The sequence below is a fragment of the Amblyraja radiata genome, chromosome 23 (genome assembly GCF_010909765.2).
Source record: "Amblyraja radiata isolate CabotCenter1 chromosome 23, sAmbRad1.1.pri, whole genome shotgun sequence".
NCBI classification, from domain to species: domain Eukaryota; kingdom Metazoa; phylum Chordata; class Chondrichthyes; order Rajiformes; family Rajidae; genus Amblyraja; species Amblyraja radiata.
Genome location: NC_045978.1, coordinates 18493546 through 18499545, shown reverse-complemented (window position 1 = coordinate 18499545; position 6000 = coordinate 18493546).

The following is a 6000-nucleotide window of genomic DNA, read 5'->3' as shown; positions in this document are numbered from 1 at the left end:
TGCTTTCATTTTATTTTTTAATTAAAATATTTTGTTATATTTATTAATTAATTTTATTCATTATTTAAATATATTTGAATATTTTCAACTGAAGAAATTTAACAAAAGTTCCACAGGCCTTTTGTCAGAAGGCTGTCCTGTGGTTAGGATCTCAGCATACACGGCTGAGGCCAACTCAAAAAGTAAAAGTTGCTTCTCTCAAAGAGTGTGAACTCGGTCATCTCCACCCCCCATATCTGAAGGAGGTCATATTTAGATTCAAATTAGTTTATTGTCATATTCATCAGGGTGCAATGAAATTGTTGTTTGAATGAAGCTAATAGAGAAAAAAATATACATGGTAATGATACATCCAAGAACAAATACAATGATGAACGCAAAAAAACAAATGGTGCAAAGTTTGTACAGTGGTCTGAATACCAAAGTGCAATTACTGAATATCCAAATGCGATAGTTAAGAGCAAGTACTTCTTGCAGCACCTCAAGGAAGAGAGTGTGGAAATGGTGTTTGGTTCAGGTATCTGATAACATTGGGGAAGAAACTGTTCTTAAGTTCAGATGTCTCAGATTTTGAGTTCATGTATTTTCTCGAAGAGGGTAGTAGAGAGAATAAGGAATGGCCAGGGTATCGGGCATCCTTGGAGATACTTCCTGTTGCAATGCACCATGAAGATGGACTGACCAAAGAGCCAGTGATGGAAAGGGCTGTGATCACCACTCTGAAGGTTCTTGTGGTCAGGAGCAGAGCAAATGCCATGCCAGGTTTCGGTGCATCACATTACAATACTTTCTATAACATATCTGTAAAAGTACAAGAGCATCCTTAAATGCCCCAAAAAATAAATATGCTGAATAAACCTTCCTTGATCACCACATCAGTATGAAGGAACAAGGTTAGGTTGCTGATGATATGGATGCCTAGGAATGTAAAGCTGTTGACCATCTCTGCAGCAGCTCCATTGATGAGGACCCTTGCTTCCTCAGGTCAACAACCAACTTGTTTGTCTTGTTTACATTTAGGGCTACTTGTTGTCCTGACGTCATGTCACACGGTTACCAATCTCTTTTTTGTACTTAAGCTCATCATTGTTGTTAATCCAACCGAATACAATGGCATCATCTGAGAACATAGAGTCTAGTTTACAGATATAGCATGGAACCAGGTCCTACAGCACACTGACCAACAATCACCCAAACACTAGTTCTGTCCTACACCCTAGGGACAATATACAGAAGCCAATTAACCTAAATACCTACATGTCTTTGGAATGTGGGACGAAACTGGAGTAGGACCATAGAAAATAGGTGCATTCGGCCCTTCGAGCCAGCACCACCATTCAATATGATCATGACTGATCATCAAAAATCAGTACTGTGCTGCCCCAAAATTGGGGCTGGACTTGGCCACGCTATCGTGGGTGTATAGAGAGTAGAGCATTGGACTGAGCTTCACACAACCTCGAGGAGCACAAATTTGAAGAACATTTTATGATCATTTCTACCCCATTTAGGTCAGTTAGTCAGGAAGTCCAAATCCAGTTGCAGATGGAGGTCCCAAGGCTTGGTCTGGGAGTTTATAGATGAGCTTATTTGTTATTATGGTGTTGAAGGCAGAGTAGTGGACAGTGAACAATATTCTGACGTGTCGACACAAAATGCTGGAGTAACTCAGCGGGGCAGCATCTCTGGAGAGAAGGAATGGGTGACGTTTCGGGCCGAGACCCTTCAGACTGATGTCAGGGGAATGGGCAGGACAGAGATAGAATGTAGTCAGAGACAGTAAGACTGGTGGGAGAACTGGGAAGGGGGAGGGGATGGAGAGAGAGAGAAAGTAGGGGGCGCTGCTCTGGCAGCAGCCATGTCATGCAGCTCGTCAGTTTTTCACCTTTTTTTATTTTTTTAGTATGTTTTAAAGTCTGCATTTAATGTTTCTTTGTGTGTTTTATGTGGGGGGTGGTGTGGGGGGGGTGAGGGGGAAACCGCTTCGGTCGCCTCCTCCACGGAGAGGCGAGTTTTTCCAGGTCGCCTCCCCCGTGGCCTAACATCAAGGATCGACGCGGCCTTTCCCGGAAACGCGCCCGGGGCTTCAGCGGCGGGCCCAGCATGGACTCTCGGCGTGGAGCGGGTGAGCCCTCGCTGGGGGGGAGCGCTCCATTTCGTTGGCCCGGGGCAGCCGGCAGCCTGAAGTCGCAGCCTGAAGTCGCGGTCTGCACAGCTCCAGCTAGTGCGGCGTCTACAGCCCGGGATTCCTCGTGGGGGACCCGGGGGAAGAAGCCATCATGGCCGGCCCGCGGCCAACTTCTACCGCGGGGCCAGCATAGACTTACCATCACCCCTGGAGGGGGAGCTTCGACCGCCGGCCCATGCAGTCTACGGTGCTTCTGGCTGCGGCGGGGACTTTAAATCTTGACCGCCGGCCTGCGGCCTACAACAACTTAAAGCCGCGGTCTCCGGTTAGGAAGAGCCCATCCTGGACTGACTCTGGACTCTGGTCCTGACCACGGGGGGGAAATGGAGGAGGACTGGCCAAATTTTGTGCCTTCCACCACAGTGATGAATGCTGTGGTGGATGTTTGTGTTACAGTTTTATTGTGGTTGTGTGTTCTTTATTATTGTATCGCTGCAGATAACCCAAATTTCCACCAGCCTGGCTGTGTGGCAATAAATTATATCTAAATTATATCTAAAAGCAAGGTCTATTTGAAGTTAGAGCAGTCAATGTTCATGTCGCTGGGGTGTAAGCTACCCAAGCAAAATATGAGGCGCTGTTCCTCCAATTTGCGCTGGGCCTCAATATGTATGCAATGGCTGATGGGGTGGAAGGTGAGGACAAGGGGGACTGTCCTTGTTACAAATGAGGAGCAAGAGCGGAGCTGCAAGATATCGAGGAGACCCTAGTGAGAGCCTCATCCATAACGGAAGAGTGGAACCACCGTTTCCTAACGAATAAGGACATCTCCGATGCCCTGGTATAGAAAATCTCATCCTGTGCGCAGATGCTGCATAGACATAGGAATTGGGAGTAGGGGATAGAGTCTTTCCAGGAAGCAGAGTGGGAAGAAGTGTAGTCTAGATAGCTTGAGTAAGTCAGTGGGTTTGTAGTAGATGTCGTTCTATAGTCTGGATGTCGGTCAATAGATGAAGACGGTGAGATTTAGAAATGTTAGGGAGATGTCGGAGATGGTGCAAGTGAATTCCTTCCTTTTCTCCTTCTCTGCCTGTCCCACTGAGATACGCCAGCATTTTATTTCACCATTCCAGAGCATCAGAGATGTCCTCATTCTTTAGGAAACAGGGGTTTCCCCCCTTCTATTATAGATGAGGCTCTCACTAGGGTCTCCTCGATATCCCGCAGCTCCGCTCTTGCTCCCCCTCCCCCCATTCGTAACAAAGACAGAGTCCCCCTGGTCATAGAAACATAGAAAATAGGTGCAGGAGTAGGCCATTCGGCCCTTCGAGCCTGCACCGCCATTCAATATGATCATGGCTGGTCATCCAACTCAGTATCCTGTACCTGCCTTCTCTCCATACCCCCTGATCCCTTTTGCCACAAGGGCCACATCTAACTCCCTCTTAAATATAGCCAATGAACTGGCCTCAACTACCTTCTGTGGCAGAGAATTCCCCAGATTCATCACTCTCTGTGTAAAAAATGTTTTTCTTATCTCGGTCCTAAAAGACTTCCCCCTTATCCTTAAAATGTGACCCCTTGTTCTGGACTTCCCCAACATCGGGAATAATCTTCCTGCATCTAGCCTGTCCTCACCTTCTACCCCATCAGCCGTCGCATACAGCATATAATCCTCCAACATTTTCGCCACCTCCAACGGGATCCTACTGCAGGCCACATCTTCCCATTTCCACCACTTTTTGCTTTGCGCAGAGACCAGTCGTCCCTTCCCATCCAAATCACCCCCTCGTCCCTTCCCAACCAACTTGTCCCTTCCCATCCAAACCACCCCCTCCCCAGGTACTTTCCCCTGCAACTACAGGAGATGCAACACCTGTCCCTTTACCTCCCCCCTCAACTACATCCAAGGACCCCAACAGTCTTTTCAGGTGAGGCAGAAGTTCACTCGCACCTTCTCCAACCTCATCTACTGTATCCGCTGATTCGGGTGTCAACTCCTGTACATCGACGAGACCAAGTGCCGGCTCGGTGATCATTTCGCTGAACACCTCCGCTCAGTCCGACTTAACCTACCTGATCTCCCAATTGCTCAGCACTTTGACTCCCCCTCCCATTCCCACACTGACCTTTCTGTCCTCCATTGTCATAGTGAGGCCCAGTGCAAATTAGAGGAACAGCACCTCATATTTCGCTTGGGTAGCTAACACCCCAGCAACATGAACATTGACTTTTGTAACTTCAAATAGCCCTTACTTTCCCTCTCTCTCCATCCCCTCCCCCTTCCCAGTTCTCCCAACCATCTTACTGTCACCGACTACATTCTATCTCTGTCCCACCCACTCCCCTGACATCAGTCTGAAGAAGGGTCTTAACCCAAAATGTGACCCGTTCCTTCTCTCCAGAGAAGCTGCCTGTCCCACTGAGCTACTCCAGCATTTTGTGACTACCTTCGATTTAAACCAGCATCTGCAGTTCTTTGATACACATCCTGGCATATGTGTTCTTCTTATCAAGGTGAATGGAGTGGGGATGTCAAATGTCAAGAATGTTTAATTGTCTTGTGTCTTGATAATCGAACAATGTAATTTTTACTTACAGCAGCTTAACAGGCTTTAAATTAAATAAATCAATAACTGTAATACTAGTGCAAAAATACTGAAGTGCACAGTGCAACCAAAGACACAGTCCATAGACGTTCATCGTTGCTGAGGTTTGTGTGTTATAATGTTCTGGTTGCTGGGAAGAAGCTATTCTTGAAATTGTTGGTGATGATTTTCAGGCTCCTGTACCTGTCTCCTGATAGTAGGAGAGAAATGGGAACGTGGCTAGGGTGGTGTGGGTCTTTGATGATATTGGCTGCCTTTTTGCGGAAGCATCTCCTATAGATTCCTTCAATGGTGGGGTGGTCAGTGCGTATGAATGACCTGTCAGTGTCTACCACTCTCTGTTATTTTCCTTCATTCATGGGCGCTCAAGTTACCGAACCAGGTTGTGATGAAATCAGTATGCTCTCTACTGTATACCTATGGAAATAGTACCTGTAGAATATTTGTCAACAGACTGAATCTCTTAAATCTCAAAGGAAGTAGGGGCATTGAAAAGCTTTCTTTGTGATATTTAATGAATTGCTGGGCCCAGAATAGATCTTCAGAAATTTGCACACCCAGGAATTCGAGGCTGTTGACTCTCTTCACTGTCATTCTATCGATGAAGACAGGTTCGTGGATCATTGGCTTTCTCCTCCTGAAGTTGATAATCATCTCCCTGGTTTCGCTAACAATGAGAGCATGATTGTTGTTCTGGCACCATTCTGAATTTCAATCTATACTGTGACTCATCGTTGCCCATTAGTCAGTCCACAACGATGGTGTCATTGGTGAATGTAATGATCGTACTGGAGCTATGTCTGGTTACACATTCATAGCTATAGAGAGACTGGAGTAGGGGATTGAGCACAGCCTTGAGGTGCACCTGTGTTGACGGTCTTTAAGGAGGAAGTGCTGTTGCTAGTTTGTACTGATAGTTGTTTGCCGATGAGGAAGTTGAGGATTTGTTTATATATGGTTGGGCAGAGACAAGTTCTCAGAGATTAACGATAAGTTTGGAGGGGATGATGTGTAACCGTGCTGCAATCAATGACTACAGCCTAATGTACAGTAAAGGGCCTGACCCACCAGCATGTGATTGCATGCGTCTAGCGCGACCAAACGTGGTTGCTTGAGGCGTACGGCCTCGCGGGGCCGGTCCCACTTCCTAACGCGGAGGCGTATGGAGTTGTGCGGGACTGGTCCCGACATCGCGCGGGGCTCCGAAAATCCCGCATTGTCCGAAAATCCCGCGCGCCAACGGCCTGTCGGTCCGCAGGTGCA